Source organism: Apteryx mantelli, chromosome 6, assembly GCF_036417845.1.
Source record: "Apteryx mantelli isolate bAptMan1 chromosome 6, bAptMan1.hap1, whole genome shotgun sequence".
In the NCBI taxonomy this organism is placed as follows: Eukaryota; Metazoa; Chordata; class Aves; order Apterygiformes; family Apterygidae; genus Apteryx; species Apteryx mantelli.
In genome coordinates, this window is record NC_089983.1 from 22,539,229 (window position 1) to 22,561,593 (window position 22,365).

Here is a 22,365-nt window from a genome sequence, read left to right on the forward strand (position 1 = left end):
TTTGGAATGATGGTTGGTTCTCCTTGCTATGTCTTATATAGAATCTATTTTAATAATCTCTGAGGGATGTATATAATTATGCATTTATAGAAATATATATTGCATAACATATAACTATATGTATTAATATATGTTGCAATATATATATATATATTTTTTTTTTTGGACTGTGAAATTCTTATTCTCGTGGCTGCTTAGATGAGCAACCCTGACTGAAATAGTCATATGTTAGTGACTGAAAGTATGTCAGAAGGTCACTTTTATGAAGAAGGTTTTCTTTGTTATGTTAGACTATTTCTCAATTAGACTGTCCCATTTTAAAATATAATAGAAGACAGGTTCTAGGCAAAAGCATAAACTATGCAGGTGAAATACTTGATACCATAAATACAAATTAAACATCTTAGCTATCTTTATTGACCCTAGTTTATACATGTTTTTTCAAGTAGTCACTCTGAGTGTTGTTAGTTTCAGGTAGAAATGTGTGTGAGAGTGCCTGTTCTTTTGTACGTGCTAAAAATTGATGATATATATGTAATAACTCATTATTGCAGAAAAGTTCATGTCAAATATCACAGCTAGCAAGTATTGCCTTGCTGCATTTCACTCTAATGCTGGTAGAATTAGCACTACTAGGTTAATTTATTTCAGGAATGTTGTAGTCTATTTAATAGAGTCCCTCAAATGTTATCAGATCCTTTAATTGGTACACCACCCAGATAATTTTAGCTGTGTTTTTGTCTATGTTGCAGTTGTGCAACCAGTACAACTCTCTGGCTGTTTATTCTTTTGTCTAAATGTCAAAACAGTGTTCTATATTTGCAAGAAACTAGCATCAGGCACCACTTTGTGTGGTATTTTCCCAAAATCTTCAGATTTACTTCTGAATCATGATTTTCCCTTCTTTAAGCTTTAATCCATTTCCCACATTCAATAAACTTTTTTTTTGGGGGGGGGGAGGGGGGCAGGGGGAAGCTGATGGTGAAAGTGGCTTTGTTTTTGAGTTGACCAACTTTTCTTTTTAAGGACAGACCAGTAAGTATGATGCTCTTTTCTTCCTAAATGCTTTGTAAGATGCTGCAATATCTGCAAAAGAGGATAGTCTAGATAAACCTATGTCCCTTCAGGTGCTGGGAACCCTGAGTTGTGTAGTATTGAATGGGCCTCTAATTAGGGTGCAGTATGCCATGCAGGTCCCATCTGTCAAAAGGTTGATGAACATTTTTGTCTTTTGAGCTCTTACAGGATTTTCTTAAAAGAAAACAGTTCTATTGATCATTTCTACTGTCAAACAGAAAGCAAGTTCACATGAGAGCTTTCTGCTACACTTTTAGATAAAGACAAGGATACACAGGTGGTGTAAACACTGGTGCCAAATGGAACCCACCCACAGGCTCCTTCATTACAATTAGCTGGCTAAGTCTAATCTGTGGCCCAGGAATATGTGCAGCACAACACAGCATGAAGGCCAAGCTCTATGCGCAGCATAGCACAGTAGAGGCCTGCTCCTACTCAGGTTAACTGTTATGTGGATCACTAACTCCTTGATGTTCAATGGTCTTCTGGTTAGGATCACTACAGAGGTTTAAGATCATGTAACGAAACCTAGACAGATGTGGTAGTGCCATGAATGTTCCCTAAGAATCTGAGTTATTGGAGCTGTTTGCTGTGTGTCTGTGTAAGTACTAATGAAACTTTTGATGTGGTGTGGCAATGACAATTTCTTCCTTATCTGATGTATTTGGGTCAGTGCTCTCTCTCAGTCCATCTGCCAGTAGTGTCTTGCTGCAGCTGTTCTTTCACTCAGAATCATTTTATCCCAACTTCCTTATTTTCTTAGTTGGATTATAATTTTGTTTTGAGATAACAGTACCCTTTAAGGATGGCAAAGGTAGGTTGTAAGCAAGATCTAGAGGTGGAGCTTTTTAGTTTTTTAAAACAGACTTGATTATCAGCTGGTCCCATCACTCAGCATTGGCCACTGCTCCCACTAGTTTTTGCATTTTTGGGGGTGCGTAACTAACCTGATAGCCTTCTATGATGAGGTGATTGGCTTGGCGGATGACAGGAGAGCAGTGGATGTTTTTATCTCAACTATAGTAAGGCATTTGACACTGTCTCCCATAATGTCCTCATAGACAAGCTGATGACGTATGGGCTAGAGAAGTGGACGGTGAGGTGGCCTGAAAGTTGGCTGAACTGCCAGACTCAGAGGGTTGTGATCGGTAGCAAGTCCAACTGGAGGCCTGTCCCTAGTGGTGTACCCTAGGTGTTTAACATCTTCAGTAATGGCCTGGATGATGGAACTGAGTGCACCCTCAGCAAATTTGTAGATGATACAAAACTGGGAGGAGTGGCTGATATACTGGAGAGCTGTGCTGTCATTCAGAGGGACCTCAACAGGCTGCAGAAATGGGCAGAGAAGCAAAGTCCTGCACCTGGGGAGGAATAATCCCATGCACCAGGACAGGATGGGGGCTGACCAGCTGTAGAGCAGCTTTGCAGAGAAGGACCCGGGGGTCCTGGTGGGCATCAAGTTGAACATGAGCCAGGAAAGCACCTTCACAGCAAAGAAGGCCAATGATATCCTGCACTGTGTTAGTTACCAGCAGGTCGAGGAAGGTAATCCTTCCTCTCTGCTTAGCACTGGTGAAGCCACATCTGGAGTGTCGTGTCCAGTGCTGAGCTCCCCAGTATAGGAAAGGCATGGACATATGGGAGAGAGCCCAGCAAAGGGTTGCAAAGATATTTAAGGAACTGGAGCTTCTCTTACATAAGGAGAAGCTGAGAGAGCTGGGGCTGTTCAGCCTGGAGAAGAGAAGGCTCAGGTCTTATCAATGTTTATAAATTTCTGATGAGAGGGTGCAAAGAAGGCTAAGCCATACTCTTCTCAGTGGTGTCCAGTGACAGGGCAAGAGGTGATGGTCTAAAACTGAGACACAGGAAATTCCATTTGAACATAAGAGAACATATTTTCAGTGTGAGGGTGGTTGAATACTGGAACAGGTAGCCCAGAGAGGCTGTGGAGCCTCCACCCTTGGAGACAGTCAGAATCTGACTGGACACAGTCCTGGGCAACCTCCTCTAGCTGACCCTGCTTGAGTGCAGGAGTTGGACCAGACTATCTCTAGAGGTGCCCTCCAACTTCACCTATTCTGTGACTTTTGTGAAAAAAGAAATCTGGAAAATATAATGGTCTTGCCTGTGACTTGCATCACAGACAGAGTAAAGTAGACATTCAGTCCACTACCTTGTGGCATGGATTACCAGAAAACCACTATAGCTCCTTCAGTCAAAGTGATTCTGTGGTAATCTTGCCCCATTTCCTATAACCATATTCTGTTTTTTGTTTTTGTTTTTTTTTTCTGGGGTAATATTGGACATGCAAAATGATTAAAACAAAAGAAATCTCCAGTCATTTTAAGCTAGCAAGTACTACATCTGTAAAGTTTAATGCGCCCATGTTTGAAGTTCTCAGATATAATAGTGGGAAAAACCCATGGTGAGAATACTAACAGAAAAAACATGGGAAATAAAATACAGGCAGTATTTATTCTATTATTGCCTTTGAAGCATACCATAAGACAAATTTTTCTGCCCAATTTAAGCACTCAGGCCCCGATGATTAAGTACTAGTTTGCTTTGACCACTGCTTCTGAAGCAGACAGGTATTATCACATTGTTTCCTTTTACTTCCTACGTTTCCTTTAGAGAGAGACTAACTGTAGTCTCAGTACCTGCCTTGAGTATTTTCTAGCCAGTCTTTTATTACTGCATGTGTTCAATGCCTTGTAGTTAAAGGCCGTGTCCTGACTCCGTTAGCAGGTGTAAGTCCTGTGGAAGCTGTAGTCCCTCTACCAAAGCCGTGGTGAGAAGCCTGTGTGCTCTCGGTTGCATCCTATGACACCCTCCCCATCCACTTCCCTCCTGCCTGGAGCTGCTGCATGGGAACACAAATACCGGGTTTGTGCACATGACGTTATTTCTGGTAGTGGTTCTTGTTAGAATGATTTGTGGAATCCCCAGAACAGAAGCGGGCCTCATTGTATAACTTCTGGTGTAAAATGATAAAAAGAGATGGTCTCTGATCCAGTTGTTCCTAGGATAAAGACAAAGACAGTATTAGCATCTCAGCTGCAGAATTTTAGCATAGACAGTTCATTAGGATTAATGTGAACATGTAATGTTTGTCTTATGATGTTGCGTAAGCTAAAAATTTGTAGCTTTATCATGAATGCTTATACAAACGCTATCTTGAATTTTTGCATTGTTCAATATTTAGAATATTACTTTCTTGTGTAACAAATGCAATTGAGTAAACAAGTTTAATGCATAGGACAATTCTAATTTAGTTTCTCTGTCCTAGGATTGACTCTACATTACTAGTTAAAAAAAAAAAAAAAAAAAGCTGGAAGGTTTATTTTAGTCATTAAAGTCGATGGCTGTTTCTGTTCTCATTGTATATTCCAGTAAGAAGTTGCCAAGTTAACTTTTGTTTTTAGAGCTTAATCATATTTTTTAATGTGCAAATGCTAGAATGTTCTATAGAGGCCTTCTTCTCTAGGTGAACAAAGGCAGGGAGAACTGAATTCCAAGTTAAAAACAAGTAGAAAAAAAGCAACAGAAATACTGCAAAAATATAGGTATTTATTGTCTTTGTTCTGTCAAAACAAGAGTATATGACTTACTTTCCTTTTTAACCTAGCGATTTATTGTTGTTTGGAAATCCTCTAAGATTTGCTGATTCCTTGCCAGTTCTATAATTCATTTCATTTATATATCTAGTCTTATAACATGAGCTTGCTCAGCGATATAAATCATTCCTTTTTTAGAGGGTGAGAAAGACTCTCATGATTATGTTTTGGTAACCAGAATAATAGAGCCTCAATTTAACTATTGGAGCAATACAAAGCAGCCTTATATATGCGTTTTCTCAGGCAGTATTTCTGATGCAGTACGTCATGAGACTTCTGATAATCCTTTAAGCAAGAAACCCTTAATTACATATATGCGACAACATTTTAACTAACTATATAATTCATTTTCATTCTGTGTGAAATACACATTATCCAGTAATACAGATATTGCTAGATGCTGTTTCTATTATTTCATTTTTCTCGTATGCTATAGGCTAGACACAAACAAGTGAAAAGACGTGTGATGAAGTCCAAGCATTCTGAACTTGCTTGGAAGTAAAGCTTAGACTGTGTTTCATGTCAGTATGCATTTCTCTTATTTTATTCCTTTATACGCTCTCAAAGCTTTAGATATTATCAGCTTTTCCAGTCTTGAGATTGATGTGAGCTCGGGATGTTTTTGAGGGGAGGGAGAAGGAAGAAAGTCATTTTAAAAGATTAAGTTCTGAATATTCTTATTAGAATTGCAGAATTTATGTAACAAGAACAGCAAACAATGAAATATGAGTACAACAAAAGAATGTCAAAGGTATCTTGTTGATGATTAAACCCAGGTTTAACTTAAGAGACAGTCACTGCCAAAACTGTTACACTTTAATTTTTCTTTTCTTTTTGATACATATTTTAATTACTTGGAAGAAGGGAGAGGTCATTTACATGGCAGATTTCCAAAGAAGTAGGTTTTGCTGGAGGATACTTTGAGGACAAATGAACAGAAATGCAGTCTTGTCTTGTTCTCCTTTCTTTGGCCATTTCTTCAATCCCTATTTTTATAATCAATTTAAAGAAAATAAATGTAAGAATTATTAATTTATATCATTCTTAAAGCTATTCAAGTGTTTGAGAAATTCACTGCATAGGCAGAGAATTAACAAGAGCACTTAGTGCAGGATATACAATTTTTGATACTGCACAGTTTCCATTGGTTGTATACTCTGAGGAGTCATGTTCACATTTGCATGTTTCCTTGTTGGCAGAGGAGTTCAATTTCTTTTAGCGGAGATTTTGCATTGTAACACCTCAGCTACAACTGGCTGACTGCACCCAGTGGATTAGTACTGAATGATGGACATGCAAGAGAACACATATTAATGTAAATGTAGAATAGAACTGGTCAGCTGAAATAAAGCTTCATTAAACCACTCTGATGCATCACAGCTTAAGTTAAAATTTCTGTTCCCTCTGACTCGGAATGTTTTTTACCCCTCCCTGTCACTCCTAATTCAGACAGGTAATTTTAGCCTAAGAGTTGCTTCTCCCAAATGTTAGGACAGTGCCCCAGGTTCAAACAGTTATTTCAGGTAACAGTGAAAAAGTTTTAATTTCATTCCAGCATGGAACAAAAACAAAATCTGAAATCTCAAAATCTGTCATGAAAAAAGAATTACAGTCTGCTCAACCCCTAACATAGAACATTGTTGCAAGTGAAAGCAATTTTCTACTAAAATATTAAGCACAATAAAGAGCTTATTCCTTTAATTATCTACTCGTGCCAGTGTGCATTTCTTTAAGAGGATTTAGAGCAAAGGTGGTGAACTCCCACATGTGAATCACCTGTCAAGTGAAGGGCATTGTGTGACTGGCAGTACTGGTGCATTGGTGCAGAGGCTATCTGGTGATGGGAATTCCCATCTGTGGAAAAAACAAGTACTACTCACTGATCTCCATTTCCACCACCTTGGGGTGGCGGGACAAATTGTTGCTTCCTACCTATGAACTGCACTTGAAAATTCCCTGGCCTTGACTCTCCTGGTATGAGGTATGTGTCTTGTGACTACATCATCTGAAGATTTTGGCCCATGGTTTTGAGGTCAGGAGAGCTGGCCACTCTGAGCTACAAATTCTGGACTCAGTAAAGTACAGCGAATGAAGAACAGATGAAATACAAAAGTTTAATCAAATTATGCATTTATCATTTCTGATTTTTGATATTAGAACTGTAAAACTGACATAATCAGGTAAATCTACTTACAAGAATCTTCGTATTGAAAAGCTTACAGATTTTGCAAACATTCAGACGTTATCTGATTTTTTTTTTTTTCATGCTGGGGCTATTATAAGCTTTGGAAGTTTCCAGAGGATTTTTACTGAATACTTATTGACAAGCTACTGTTTCTGTTCACCTAATTTTTTCTGAATGTGAAATTGTTCCAATTAGTCTTTGGTAGGATATCCATATGTGTTAGGATTCCCAGACATTGTGCAACAAATTTGTTTTACATTTCCTTAAAGATCTGGCCAAAAGCAGCAGCATTTTTGTCCCTGGGCAGATCATCTCTGTCCCATTCCTACTTTTACCCTGTGTTTTTCTTGTTCTGACTGTGTTTTGGCCAAACACATGATTAAGAAAAAGTTTACTTGGATGGCATTACTCTGATTAATACTAGTTCAGCAGAAGAGAAACAGGTTAAGAGTCCCTGTGGACCAGACTGCACAGCTGTTTGAGCAAGAAACTGTCTTAAAGTCTAAGCCATATAAATTGCTTTATTGCTCTAGTAAAGTTTCTTATTATGACAGAGGATTAAATTTCTCAAAAGCACAGACCAGTATTGCAAATACTTTCCACAGTGATATGTGTTCCAGAGTTGTGCACAAATTAGGATACATTGTCTCATGTTTATCTTCTGTAACCATGATCCAGGAAGTTTCATAGTAATTCAGAAGCATACTGAATCCTGAGTTGTCTGTTGACCTCAAGTGCTGGCAGTTTCAACATATTTTTTCCAGTTCAGGGGTAGGTTGTAAGTCAGCTTCACCCTGGCAGTTTGCCGCTTTATGTGCTGATATGCATGTACCTCAGAGGAGTCATTTGCAGGTTTAATTTTGACAAAATTAAACTGGATAAAGTCCTGAGCAGCCTGGTCTGACATCAGAGCTGATACTGCTTTGAGCAGGAAGTTGCACTAGGGACCTTCTGAAGCCTCCTTTGACCTGAATTATTGTATGTTATTAAATGAAAGATGTATCTAACCCAACATTATTTTTATCTGGTTTTATTGTTGATCTATTCTTCTTGCAACAGGAGGGGAGAACTGCTGGTATTCTGGTTTAGGAAATCCTTCTGTTTGGCAGCCATTCCACAATCAAGAATCTTGCAGAGTAACAGAAGCTAGAGTGGTTGCATATGTGGCCTGAGAACTGACTTTCTTCCACCCTCTTTGACAGTGGTAAATATTTGTTCCACGAAATAGTACAATTGCCTTTTCTTTTAGTCTTTCATTGCAGCTTTTGCCATGGGTAATGTTAGTTTAGAATCATGGTCAGAAAAGTGGATCCTTTGTTACCCCTTGGCATTTTCTACATTGTCCTGTCATTTGCAGTTCAGGTCTTGTGTATCTTTATAGATAAAAGCAAATGCATATGTTTTACAGTCCTAAAGTAGCCATCCCTTTGGACCCAGGCAGTGCCATTTCCACTGTCCATCTTCATCACCTCCAGGTAAATATGTTAGTAACAGATTGTAAATACAAACTGCACTATTCGAACACTCCTTCTCTCTCAAAAGATCAGCACTTCAGAACTGGGCTTGATTACCATATAATGAAAAGGTAAGATGGGCCCAAAGTTAAAATTTCCTTATTCAAACTATTTGGGGAAAGATCTGACAGCATAGGCATGAATAGTGTATCTCATCTGAAAAATACTTTTCTGTCCTTCTCAGTTTGGTGTTACTTATATGATCAATTTTTAATATGGAAAGGCTATTTAGTAAGCACTTCTGTCATGAAAGTGTTCTTGCAGTAAAAGAACTTCAGTTCCTGTATTGGAGTATATTTATATTTTCAATAACCCTGATCTGAATGATCTCAACATTTTTCTCTATCTACATCATACCTAAGGCATTTAATCAGAGCATAATATCCTGCTATTGATTTTCACTCAAAATTCCTGTTGACTGCAAGTGGAATGATGGCAGAATGTGACTCTGGACTGATCAGTCAATATTATATGCAAGTCTCCTGACACCTAATTTCCTACATGACTGAAGCTCAGTGCTTGTAAAATTTATTGCCTGTTTTTTTTTGTTTTTTTTTTTTACGGGCCATTTTGATTTTATAAACTATCCCTCAGCAATCAGGGACAACTTTGAAATGAATTACATTGTGCAACTGGGAGCTCTCTTCTACGTGTAGTGAAATATGAACAGTGTTTAGCATTCAGTTACAATGAATCACTCAAAAATTTAATTGAGAAAAAACAAGGCATCTATTAAAATTCTTCTACTTGCATGGGGAAAATCAGTACTAGAAACCTAGAAATTTATTTTAATCTTTTTAATAGACTGCTGAGTCAGTTCACAATGGAAATTCCACAGCAATGACTGACTTTATTTTAAGTTCCTATAGATGAGTAGTTTTGTATTTGATTTCTGCTATTGCATGAAATATTTCTAGGAAATAACCATCAGATAGCAACTCCTGGACAAAATTTTTATCAAAGATAGTCTGTTCTGTAATGTGTCCTGTGTAAAATGTAAGATACATATAGCATTGTGCAGCTTCACTTGTTTTTTCGAAACTTAAATGTATCCTTCTCACCCTTGTAAATATATATTCTGTTACTTATATGATCTGAATTTCAATTCATCTTTAGTTTTGTGAACTCTTCTTTTCATGGAACAAAACATCTACTGTCTTAACTAGTTTTAAGATATTTGAGATACAAAGATGGGGTCTTGTAGCAGTATAGTATCTGGCTAAACAGTACTGAAGTGTAAGTTAATGTAACTAAATATTATTTCTGTGAAGAGTGTAACTCTAGTATTGTTACCAAAAGACACTTTTTTCAGATCCCTCAGAAAATTAGCATTGTCATTCCAAGAGTTACCTTCTTGTCTGTCAAGGCTTATTAGCTTTAAGTGTGTCTCTAGTCTAGAAATGACTGTATATATCTCTGGCTGAAGAGTTTAAAATCATGTAAAAATATGTACAATAAAGGTAAGGAACTTCCTTTATGCCCCTCATCTCCTAACTGCTAATCCTGCAGTCAGTATGATCAAAAGAAGCTCTTATGTTCTGTTTCTTTCTGGACTTGCTGAGAAGGCTTTGGCCTTTATCATTTTTATAAGGTGACAGGAAACTTTAAAGTACATTTTGAAGGTTAGTGGAAAAAAAGAGAAAGAATAAAAAAGGATTTCCTTTGAGAATGATCCTTGAGATGCCCCAGTTTAGGCTCTTGGGCACAACAAGTACTTGATATGACCCTCACCTACAAGCTCCTCTTAGTGGTTGCCCATGTGGTGCACAGTCTGTAAACCCACCTGCTTTCTATTTCTTTTTGCTATGCTCTTTAGGTGTGACAGACTGACTTTAATTTCAAACTGGGCAAAAAAAGGAGCTGGAAGCCCTGCTGAGGCAGGACATAAACAGTCAGTGCAGGAGAACCAGCTGCCCACCTTGTTCGCCCTGGGTAGCTTCAGATGGAGGCTTGGATGGACTACTCTCAAGATATATTTGGAGCAAAGCCAAATTATTCTTGAAGGATGCTGCCAATGATGACAGGCTGTGTAAGTCTTGATCACTCTGAGAGAATATCACTTAGACTCATAGGAGTGCTTCCACATGTGGTCCCACAAATCCTCTACATATGTGAACTGTCAATAGTGGGCATCTGGTTTTCAAAAGAGGAAGACCAATATTATGGCCCTCTGCCAAAGGCTGGTACCAATTTGACAAATAGCATTGTCGTATCAAAGTTCTTCTGCCATACGGCAAATGAATGAATATCTCCTTCTGGAAGGTGACCATGTCAAATCCCTGAGGATCTCAGTACATCATGGTAATGCTGTGAAAGTCTGTCATGAGGCCATACAGTGGGTAGTGGAGGTTTACTTTATGGTGTCTTTGTGGAGGCCTAGGTCTCTCCACATGTCCTGGTTCCACCAGAGAATATTTGTGATTATTGTAAGGGATCTAAATACTTCATATTTTCACATCTTGCTGATTACTGGAGTAAAATGCATTATCTCCATTGTCAGATCCAGCAGGTGCACGTGATATCTGCATAATTTTGAACTGGAGCATTTGTTTGTCTGCCAACACTGTTGGGACATGTACTATTGCTGTGATGTCTACAGTCTTGCTCAAAAACAGTGATACTTGTGGAAAGCTCAAATGGGTCCTATTTCTTTCCTAATAACCAGTAAATGTGCTGTAGGAACTCTCATATTCCACTGTTTTGTTTTCCTGCCTACAAAATCAGCTGGATCAGCATGGTCTGAAGCACACATGAGATTGGTTATATGGGTAACAAGAAGCCTTTCCAACCAAAGTACTGGCAATCAAGTAGGCTGTATACATTATGGTTGAGTGGGATGTCATCTGTACATACATTTTTCACCTTCTCCTCCAGTGGCACCATTACTATTAAATCATATGCCTTGATTAGGACTTTCTTCTCTTCTGTGCCACCAGCACATGCCTCCTTTCCTTCCTTGGCCATTGGTGGGGCAGCAACCTAGACAGGCTGTGCTGGAATTCCCCACTTGCTGACTTTCTTCCATGGAAAAAAAAAAAAAAAAAAGCACTCTCCTGGATTTACAGTTTTGCTGGGGGACAGGGGAGGGAAGGAGAGAAAATTGCTATATGTCCTAGCTGCCTTCTCTTCTCTGCTCAAAACAACATACTGTATAATTTTGGCCAGGCTGATGTACACAATACTTGCTGTATTCTTGGTGAACCTCTGGTACATGGGAATCCAAGCTGGAAGGTGTGTAAATTCTTGAAATTGTAGCCTTATAGCCTAGTAAATACTTGGCTATTGCCTGTAGCTTTGTTTTAGCTTTATTAGCTGTAACAGCAATTTTCTAATCACTATTAGAAAATCACTGTCACTAGGTGGCTATTGCCTTATTTTAATTTTTGCTTAGCTTTGTATAATTGTATGTGTGTGCAGCCATAATTATTAATAATAATGCAATTAATATTATTAGTTATAACCATCAATGTTTAAATAATATAATTATCAATAGTTAATATTTAAATTATTAATAATTATTGATAATTCATTAATAATAATTAATTTCATATAGATAGTAGTAACAAGTGTATATTTGGGGTAGAATGAACTTTTTGTGACCCTAGCATGTTGATTTAGTGTAGAGAAATATATGGATGGGATGATAACAGAAGCTTTGAAAGGGGTACAAGATGGTGCTGGAGACTGGGCTAAAAACTCACCAGTGGCCAATTACTAGTACTTAAAACAAATGCAGACTTGGCAGCTGGGCAAAACTAGTTTTGGGGTTAACAAAGAGAACCAAGAATAAGTATCTGACATATGTAAAACAATGTATTTAGTGAATTTGAACATAACATGGAGCTGTAGACTAAATGAAGAAAGAAAAATGTGTAAAAGCATGTTAGAAAACATATAAAAATAGCCCTAAGTGGTCCTTAGGGTGAGAAGGAAGAAAACATCAACAAACATCAACATAAGAAGGAGAAAAACTCCACTGCCATCAACATCACACTCCTCCGGGTGAAGTCCTGGGACACTGATGATTCACCAAAACATCCCCTCAGACTAAAGTGACTGACCGTAGGACCCAAAGGGGCAGTGGAAGCGTGAGCATAGCACCAGAGAAATGGGTAGATACTAGAAAGCTTGTGTATATCAGTTTTAACTCAATCTAACTTGAACTTTACGTGTTAGTATCACATTGTAACAGGACAAATAATAATTCTTTGATTAGACTCTTAAGGCTTCAATTAGACTAACATAAATTTTTGCTTTGCATTTAGGGAGTATTCCCCCTTTTGCCTAGAAGGTGTTGAGTATAACATGAGTCATCAGCAATCACATACATAGTGTGCTACTTCTATATCCAGTTCAAAGACGGTGTAGGTACATTCAAGATCCAGCATTGTGTGTGTGGGGGGGGACTTTATATATATAGATATTTATATCTATATATAGATATAAAATATACTTAATATACTTATGTACTTGATATATGATAGATATCTCATATCTTAGATACATGATACAGAAACACACCTTGGAACTGAGTGGACTGAGATCACTCAAATGATATTTTTCACCCTTTTTTCTGTGTATAAAAAAATCTTCAGAGACAAAAGATTCTGCTTCTGACTATGCATCTGTTATCTCAAAGGGCTCAGGAGGAAACATTTGGCTCTTTTGTGATTATAGTATTTTTCTCTGATAATTTCTGTAACATGCTAGCTGGCCTCCTTTATCAACTCTTGAATGGCAGCTGACAGCATTTTTTCTTCATGAAAGAAATTTTTAATGGGCTCTACCATAAATAGCTGGAATTTGCTGTCCTATGTGGAAAATACAGGATATGAATCATTACCAACAGTGGGCGACCTTAGATCCTCTGTAGCTTTATGTGTCTTCTCTGGTCATATCAAAGACTGCATTGCAGCACATGTTCATTCCAGATAGCTATAGGAGACAACTTAGCTCCCACTGACAAGTTTTGTAGTCCCTGTCCTCTAGTAAAATCTGCTCTGCTCTTCAAACAAACTCCTGTTCATTTTGCAATCACTCGGTTTCTGGTACCTTAAAATAAAAGTGAGGAAAATTCAGTATTTACTGACTTGTTTTTAGAAGACTAGAGGGGAACCATCTGACTCAAAAACCCAGACTTCAGTTCTTTCAGGAGTTTCTGATGTCACATATTCTTTCAAAGGAGTCACTTTTATGACATAAATAATGTCTTTCAGTGAATCATTGAACATTTTTAGTAGTTAAAGAAAAATTAATCATTATTATGACAGTTTATGTAATCTCCATTTTTTCTAACATTTTTAAATGTACAGTTCAAAACCAGCATGTTATATATTTCTCCACATATTCCATTCCCAAGAGTTATGTATGGACTTTGAAATTCTTGAGTACACTTTTGAAGTGCTTTACAAATGTTCAGTCTTTGAACATTTCTTTCACAGATAAAGAAGACAAGGCACAAACAGTATAATTTATTTTAATTAAGACTTGGTGGGAGTGTGTAAAAGCAATGGAAATACCTTCCAGATCTCTTGAATCCCAGAATGATGCTTTAATCAGACACCATCCTTCTGGGTAATTTAGCTGCAGACTGTTAAGGAAACTCAAATTGAGGAGACCTTACTGCTTGAAACCAGGGTTGAATAAACATCTTTAATGGTTTACATCTGGCAGTTTGAGTCCCAAGTCTCCTTTTAAGGTTTTGGGGGTTTTTTTTGTTTTTTGTTTTTTGTTTTTTTTAATTGTTTGACACAAGTGGAGACAATGTTGCTGACAAAATGGTAATGGTAGCAAAGTAACATTTCAGGTGGTCAGCAGGAACTTCCAGTGTGCTTTCAAGGCTAAGCAAAGTTTGCTTGAAATCTCTTACACATGCTATTTCAACCTGTCCTGTCCTAAAAATACAAAACACCAAAATCAAAGTTTAGAACACAGAGGAGAAAGCAGGCATCTTTGCTGTCCGAGATACCACCCAGCTACTAGGCAACAAAGCTAGGCCTGTTCTTGTGCACATTCTGCCTGTTTCAGATTCTTTAATGCAAAAATGCAACATCTTCAAAGAAAAGGATTGAAGCACTAAATGGGGGCCTGGGCCACCTGTCCTTGTTAGAATAACCTGGTAGATAGATAAAATTTTGACAGGTGGAACCTACGAGGATCACATTTCTATGTACTTCTATGGGTCCCAGGCCAGAAAGGCTTAGAAAGAATAAAAAACTGACTTTGTAAACTGAAATATTAACCTGAATGTTCTCCTCAGGAATGTGTGTTTGAGCACCCTAACTGTAGGTATTTCTTCCCGTCAGAGCCAGCATATTGCATTTTTGAAATTAGCATCTACAATGAATTGAGGGACTACTTACTTGCAATTCAGATTGCAGATGTGCAATTGTAGCTACAGAGAAATCCCATCTCCTGAAAAGTGGGTGGAGAAAGCTCTATTAAGTTCCAAGGGTTTTACTTTTGACAGTGAAAGTGAATAATTCAGCCAGGATTATGTTTTTTCTTAAATGGATGTTCTGGATGGTGCTCTCTATATTTTTTGCCATGCAATGATGAAGTTATGCATGCCAAAAACAAAGGAGAATTGCTCTGAATAAAGTTTGATCCAAATATTTAGCATGTAAATCACTAGTCTGAATTTTTCCCCATGGAAAAAAAATCAAGAGAAGGCTCAGAAATGTGGCTGGACCTCTGGTGAGTATGTTGATGTATTTTTAGGCATCAAACATTATTTGTTAAGTGTAAAGTGAAAGCAAGACTTGTACTTCACATGTTGATACCTAGGGTTTTTTTTTTTCCAAGTAGAAGAATTTTATGATTGGCAATATTTAATCTCTTACTTCAAATTCTTGTGTACAAGTTGCATGTTAGATGTTGACTTTAGAGTATTAGAAGACAGCCTAGTATCACGAGGAAGTTTTTTTCACACAAGAAAACCCACTGGCTTGCAGCTGTGATACTATACCATCAAAGGAACTAATACATACAAATGTGAGTCTTCTGCATATGTTCCAAAGGAAGAAAATAATGTCTGAAAAGACGGCATATAATGACATTCCTTGTGATGTCATTTTGACCTGTTCAGTCATTATATACAATATTATTTGGTGTTTTGGACCAGCAAAAACCTAATCTGAATTTTCCTTGGATACTGCCAAAAGGTCTTCTGTAGCTGAACTTTTTCTATTGCTAATGCTATTTAGATCACGATACTTTTATCAGGAGCTGCATAAAGTATTCCTGCAAATAGATAGCTCCTGAACTTTCTGATACATTAGGTCATACTGAAACACCTATAAAGTTTTTTTTCTGTGGCTGTGACAAGTGGTAATGTGGAGATTTTGACTATGAAGTTATAAAAATCTGTATCAAACATCCAACAGAGTTACTATACCATGACCGGAAAGACTTATCCGTCTGTGGAGCACCCATGTGCGTTGCAGTTTAAATTGTGTTCTAGCATGCTGTGTGTCAGACCCAGGCTTCCAAATACTTTTCGTACCCATAGAACCTACATCTTGAGGTCCTAGGTCAAAGCTGCTTAAAAATAAATAAATAAATAAAAAGCTGCAGAATAATCCACCACTAGAGAGGCTGGTGTAGTCACTCAGATGGCATTCTGGAATACGTTTGAACCGTAAGACTAAAAAGACCAAACTTTTTAATAGACATATCTAGGGTACTTATGAAATAAATAAGCAAATAAACAGGACAGGGCTGAAAGGCCTTTGACTAACCTTGAACTGTTAGATGGCAGGCCGGTAAAAGAATGGGTGGTTACATGCTTTATATTTTCAGATGTCAGTTTGAAGCTGATTTAGTCGCAAAGCAAAGTGCTTCAGTGCTTCAAGGTTTGGATTGGATGTTACAATCTTTACACATATACACAGGCAGCTTAGAGAGGTTTTCAGTACAGAAAATGGTAGGTCACTTTAAAAGATTGATATAAAGCTACACTCTGAAGTTAGTCCTTCTGGTATCTGAGATTCCTGACTCTAGAAGATGAAGGGCATAATCCTAAAACTCGGCTAGCGCCACTGAATATGAGTAGCTGTTGCCTTGTCTCTGTCTTGATTTTTTACTTTTGTTAGAAGAGTTACAGTGTGAAAGGTGACATATTTCTGGCACTGGTCACCAGCATTTAATGAGCACTTTTGTTTTGGTAGCAAAATACCTACATGTATAATGGTTAAGAAGCTATGTGCAACAGAACAGACATGACTAGAGCTTTTGTCATCTCCTGAATTTTTACTGACCACCTGTTACCACTGTGTAAAAGTTAAGACAAGAGGCATGATTTAGATTAGGCCAATTAATATCTCTGCTTGCTTGGTAGCAAAATGGGTATGGAAGCTATGTTCTAAACACCTTTTCTTTGTGATATGCGTCAATAGGGGACTAGCCAGAAGGTTAAGGTGTATATTGCTTCTGCATGCATCGCTCTGTACTCTTCACGTTTTGTGACAGCCAGTGAAGCTGACTCATGGTTCAAGCAATAGAGGCTCATGATGCACTGTTCACCAAGTGGCAGTCCCAAATTTCATGCATGCTTTCCTCCCATCTGGTAAGCAGATGATTCATTTATGACTCAAAATTTTCCCTTCGTCTTAAGAGTAATTCTTAATGAGTCAGATTGAATGTTCTCAGGGACTCCTGCTGTTGTAGAGCACTTCACCTCTACTGCTCTCATCTTCTCATCTCTCCCATACTGTGGGCTATGATCTAACTTTCAAAGCAAAATCCTTTTACTCTAAATACAGAATTTGTGAAATTGGTGCTTCAGTGAGCCATTTCTGATTTGAGCATGACTTTTAGCTTTGTCTATAATATTGTCACTTAGTGAGGTGGGCTCAGCTTCATGGATTGTAGAGGGTTAAATGGTGTGTGTAAAAGTCCAGGTATCTCATGGTGGAGTCTTGATAGCAAAGACCTCATCTGGAATGGGGGCTGGAAAACCCAGCTAGAAATAACAGGTCCCCATGATCTTTCTGCTTACAAATACTTGGAAATCAGACAACAACCCCCAATAGGCCCTCATGTTTGACTCTTTAAGAGAATCGAAGAATGTTTCTCCATCTGGCACCAAAATGTATGTGAAAACAAAATGCTATTAAAATAAGGAGTTTTAGTCCACACTTCTCTCAAAATGTCAATCATAAGAGCAGTCTTCCTATGTGGTCTTTTAAAAAGTGTTATGAAGATAAATAAACACGTAAACCTCCAGACTCCAAATCAAAACCAAATTGCTAAAATCCTACAGCCCATTATGGCTAATGGTCCTTGCTTATCTCACTGAAACAAATTCTGCAACTTTTCTTACAGATGGTAGATTAATTTTCTCAGACCAAAGGGGCCTAATGTTGATGGCAGGCTTCTGAGTTGTTCTCTTTGGCATCTCCATCATAGCCATTAAAGTCTATCTGGAGGTTTCAGAGTAAAGCTGATGAGCTGGACTTAAGATAGAGGAGAGAGTGAGTTTGTGCTGAACAGCATCTAATGAGTGCTTGACGGGCGAGTGAGGAGTTAACAGGACTGAAGTTTGTCAATTGATATGCAGAAGAACTGATAGCACAAGAACTGATGTGCGCAAAGCTGTTGAACAGAGGAGTTAACGGGACTAAAGAAGTCTGCCAACCGATATGCGCAAGGATTGACATGCGCAAGGCTGCAGAATGGCAGCATTAACAAGACTGCAGAAGTGAAGTCTGCCGCCTGGAATCTGCACGGACCCCCACGGAGGGAAGAAGCAATACGGAGGTGCTGTGGTCTTGCCTCGCTAGCGGGGTCCTCCGGAGCAGGCAAACAAACAGTCCTGTGATTGTGAAACTCGCAAAAAGTCAGCAAAAGCAGTGTTTGCCCAGAGCCCCAGCCGTATAAAAAGAGACTTGGGAGCTAGGAGAGTTTGAGCAGGGACGGGAACGTGACCTGACCATCCTCTCCGGCTGGACCGTGAGTATTCCCCCCCTCCCCTTTTCCTGGGACGCTGGGTTAAGGTAACTCCTCGAGGTTGAGAGCCCTCTCACTAGGAGAGTGAACAAGCTAGCTTTCAAGCAGGGATAAGCAGTGCTTCCAATTAATAGCGCAGTAATCAACGGTTTCAGGTTATCCTTTCTAAATTAGTAACTGATGGTTTTGTGTTATCCTTTCTAAATTAGTAATCCCATTATTTTAATGGATGTTACTAATCCAAGAACTTGTGTGAGGAAATAAACATCTTTTTTTTTTATTATATTACTGTCTCAGTCGTTGCTATCGAACCTTCATAGCGTGGCAGTGTGACAGTGCTGGTACCAGGTATATAATAGCCATGTGATCAAGGGCCACAGAGCTCTTCCAGGACCTGTTCACAGGCTTTTGCTCCTGGGGATTTCATGTGGAGTCTCTCCCTCTGGTGTTCCAGATAGTAGTGTTGGCTGCAAAACTGCTCATGGTACACACAGTGCTTCTGTTGGGCATGCTAATATAGGCACAGGATCTATTCATTCTGGCGGAAATCCCTGGGACCATGTCCACTGCAGCCAAGAAATCTTCATACTCACTGCTGTCTAATCCTGTGCCTCAGCAATATGGGTACAGGCTTGCCTCCAAACAGAGGACATTCTGTAGGCTGACTCTGTGTTTGGGCTGCAAGTTCGATGTAAATCCTTATGGTGAGCGACTGTGCTCACTAAGCCAAGAGACAGTGGGAAAAGGGCAGGTGTCAGGCTGATGGCAGGCTTTTGACAATCATTGGCAGGCTGCTGATCAGTGATAGGCCTCCGCAAGATGGTTAGAATTGCCATGTTTGTAATAAAAATTGGGCAAACTGATCTGCTAGTATGCAGCAATAGTCTGTGTTTGTGCAAAGAGCTTCAACAATATTCTTCAAGTTGCTAGTAAAGTCTACCAGTGACAAAGAAGAGGTAAATGGCTGGTAGACAACTTTTGGGGAACTTATCTTCCTGTGTATATATGTGCTTTCATGCTATGCTGCAGCTAAAAATGTATGTAAATATACTCTTTCCATAGAGAAAGATGCAAATAGTGCATCCATGAAATGCAAGTAGCAGCTCAGGTCTTTTACCGTTTTCCCAACCATATTGCCAGTCCTATAGATGTGCTCCTCACATAAGACAGACCCTGTGCCACACTCTATTGCTGCATGATAGTTCACTGCAAAAGGGGTTTAGTAAGCTATTAGCTGAAAGAAATTTAAATTTTCTTCCATATTTGAATCTCAAAGATCTTTAGTTAATTTCCAAATCATTCCATTAACAAATCTAAGTTTTTGCATTTGAAACTGAAAATCTTTGGTTTATATATTCTTTTGCTTATCTTTCCATTTAATTCAAACTGAATAGCTCTTTCTCTTCAGATCATTCTTTTGCCCCTAAAGCAATTTCCTGTATTATGGTCTCACTAATTACTAAAACCACATCTAAATAGCATCATTCCTGATGGTTCCTTGATTGTTTAAGGATTAACCACCAGGTATAGCATGTTTTTGCAAGCTATGTCTGGAAATTAAATGTCTAATGACAATGTCATTTTCTGCTTGACTTTATTCTCTGTTGTTAGACATTTTCTAATTAGAGATTAAGGATAATGTTGATACTGCCTCCAAACTAAAAAATACTTTGCTTTGGTTTTTAGTAAGGTTGATATGAATGTAGAATGTAGAGGCAAACACATGATGGTTAACAGAAATAACTACATGAACATGAGGATTACTACGTCTAGAAACAAAAACTGAAAGATGTTAATATAGTCACCTGAAATGGACCAAATTATTTCCTCTCCAGGCATTTGGTAGCCATAGAATGTAAAAGGCTTTTTGTTTAATTCAGTTGACATCAGAAGACTGGAGAAAAATGTTTATAATAGCTGAATTGAAGAAAGGGAGTGAAAAAGACCAGGCTCATTTGCCTATCCTCAAAATTAAAAAACATGTTTTGGAGGGACAGAATAATTAAAGAGAACCATTCACCTTGGGAGAGAAAGCTATGCGAAAGAGAGACAAAAATGAGGCAGGATGAAGCAAAAAGCAATCAGAGTGAAGTAAGATTACTAGGTAATACTCCCAAAGATCGGTCTTCAGCCTGATCATGGGCACTGCTTTTATTAATAGTCTTAGTACAAAAATTAGGAGTCTACTCATTTAAATTTATTCATGATGTAAATTCGGACATAGAAAATAGTGAGGATGATCATAAACATATCACATAAAAACAATTGCATGACCATGTGAAACAAAGTAATAGCAATAGGAAATTTAATAATGGAAAAGGTAAGGTTATGCTCCTGTGGATTAACATTTCTAGTAGAAGCTGGGGGCTGATCAGCTGGAAGTAATGGAGAAGATGAAGACAATTAGTTGACCATGAGACACAAGAGACATGTAACCTTGAAAAAAGCAAACATGTTCCTAGGAGCATATCAGCTGAGACAGTTGCAGTAAAGATGGTATATACTGATGTTGATGAATAAGGCACTGGTTAATCTTTACGTAGCTTTCCTTGTAGAAATCTGCCCACTCTGTTCAAGAAGGATTTATTTAAAATGGAGCCGGAATGACTTTGGGATAGCCTTTCCATGTGTGGTGCAATTATTCCTTTTAACATTTATATAGCATGCCAAAGCCTTGCTTGTCACAGCTAAAAATGTGTGTAAAGTATAACTTCTCAGTTCCACACACTAAACAATATATATGGATTAAATGTTTCTAAGAGTGTCACTCAAGAACATTAGAGACTGTAAAAGTGGTTTGTGTATTGCTGGAGATAATGCTATTGGTTTCAGATATGACAGCTGGAAAAAGATGATTTGTTAAATTATTTCTATTTAAGTAAAAAAAACTAAAAAAGGTGTTTAAAATAGTGGTAAGAGTTCACATGAAATGAATTTTGAGAAAAATTCTGTTTTCTAAAATGTAGTTTTCCAGCTAAGTATTTTAATGTATCTGCCACTGAACAGGACTAAGTTTCATTAATGACTTTAATGGAGTCAGGAACGGACCCAAGAATATTCTTACAGGTGTCTAGTGTTTTGTAGATGCCCTAGGAAAATATGGTATGCAGGACTGATAAAGAGTAGCTATCTTCTCTTATGAAGTGATCTGCAAATAGAAGCAACTGAACTAAGTTGCTGCCATTTTATTTAAATGAGAAGACAATGGTAGGACAATACATTTCATAACACACGCTGCATATTATTCTTTATTCATCACTTACATTTTCTATAGCACAACCTACCAAGTAAAAATATGTACATAAAATAGACATTTGGAGAGTCTCCAACAACAGATTATGCCAATGTATCTTCCTGGATTCTTTTTGTGCTCTATCAAAATGTAATAAATGTTTAGATTTTTGTTTGAAAAGAATTATTACACGAATTTCTTGTGTTTATTTGCTGGAAGAAATAATGTAATAAAAAAAAGGGACAAAACTCATCATTTTTGCATTCTAGCAGATTGATAGTTAAATTAATTTGTTATCAGTGCAACATACATAATTTACATGCCTCACATCATTACTTTTTGTACTAGTATCACTAGTGAAATAATAACAAAAAGCAGTTACTGAAATATCAACAGCCTGGCCATCCCTGCAACCTAACAGTCCCGCTTTCATTAAAACCCACCCTCTCTCTCCTTTCACTGGTTTATTACTTATTTTATGACTCTTGTGCTGACCCTCAGCTTCTCCAATATAATAAGAAACTTCCCATGTGGTTCCTTATGGTTTGTTTGTTTAAGTCTCACTTAAAAAGTTAATTCATGTTAATGCTCTAGATAATTATCTAGCTCAAAAGGTTTTTTGGAGACCTTTTTTTTTTAAGTTATTTTTCTGGTTAAATGGGAAGGTAGCTGACATTCTTCTCCTTCCCACCGTTTCCCTCAAATTCAAGAAGTCCATATATTTGCTGAACCGAACCTAGGACTGTGAGAAAGAAGTAGTTAAGTTACCATTACTAATCAGGCAGATCAGTA

The 22,365-nt window shown here is 37.9% G+C and overlaps 1 protein-coding gene across 2 annotated transcripts in view; it reads left to right on the top strand.

Annotated features, from left to right (window-relative positions):
* The first annotated feature begins 10,367 nt into the window (after positions 1-10,367).
* Positions 10,368-22,365, top strand: part of PDE1A (phosphodiesterase 1A) — a 192,974-nt gene continuing 180,976 nt past the window's right edge. For both annotated transcript variants that reach the window (XM_067298512.1, XM_067298511.1), the window contains exon 1: positions 10,368-10,422. The gene's annotated coding sequence lies outside the window, so the exon portion shown is untranslated. The remainder of the gene's footprint in view (positions 10,423-22,365) is intronic.